Source organism: Dipodomys ordii, unplaced genomic scaffold (assembly GCF_000151885.1).
Source record: "Dipodomys ordii isolate 6190 unplaced genomic scaffold, Dord_2.0 Scaffold61, whole genome shotgun sequence".
NCBI classification, from domain to species: domain Eukaryota; kingdom Metazoa; phylum Chordata; class Mammalia; order Rodentia; family Heteromyidae; genus Dipodomys; species Dipodomys ordii.
The window spans coordinates 10,300,684-10,301,748 of NW_012267277.1; positions in this window are offsets into that span (position 1 = coordinate 10,300,684).

A 1,065-nucleotide genomic window follows, 5' to 3' on the forward strand; every position below is an offset into this window, starting at 1 on the left:
CATGAGCCACACTGGTGCCTGGATCCCTTTTTTCTTTTTTTTGGTGCCAGTCCTGGGACTTGAGCTCAGGACCAGGGTGCTGTCCTTGAGGGTTTTTTTGCTCAAGGCTAGTAAGCCACAGCTCTACTTCTGGCCTTTTTTTGGTGCTTAACTGGTGCTTAAAGAGTCTCACAACCTGGCTGGGAAGGCGGCTCAATGGCAGAGTGCTTGCCTCACTTACATGAGGCCCTGGGTTCAATTTCTCAGTACCATATAAGCAGAAAAAGCCAGAAATGGTGCTGTGGCTCAAGTGATAGATTGCTAATCTTGAACCGAAGAGCTGAGGGACACCTCTTAGGCCCAGAGTTCAGGCCCTACAACAAATAACAGCAACCACAAAAGAAGAGAGTTACACCTTTCCTGTCCCAGAGGGCTTCTAACTACAATGCTTATATTTTAGCCTCCTAAATTGCCAGGAGCTCTACCACTTGAACTTGCTTATGTGGTGCTGAGGAATTGAACCCAGGGCCTCAGGCATAGCAAGGCAAGTGCTCTACCACTGAGCCACCTCCTCAGCCCCACCTCAAGGACTTTTCTGCCTACATTGTCTTTAAAACACAATCCTTGGGCCAGGCGCTGGTGGCTCACGCCTGTAATCTTAGCTACTCAGGAGGCTGAGATCTGAGGATCATGATGAGACTCCTATCTCCAATAAACCACCAGAAAACCGGAAGTGGCACTGTAGCGCAAATGGCAAAGCACTCGCCTTGAGCTGAAGAGCTGAGGGACAGCGCCTAGGCCCAGAGTTCAAGCCCCATGAACGACAAAAATAAAACAAAACACAATCCTCTGGGTCTCAGTCTCCTGGGTAGTTAACTAGGATTATAGGAATGAACCACTGTCACCCAAGACTTCCTATCCTTATTTTATCCTCTTCCCAGACCAATGGAAATTATATTTTATTTTTCTGAGTTCTCTGTGAATAGAAAATCCTTGGGTTAGCCGGGCGCTGGTGGCTCAAGTCTGTAATCCTAGCTACTCAGGAGGCTGAGATCTGAGGATCGCGGTTCAAAGCCAGCCCGGGCA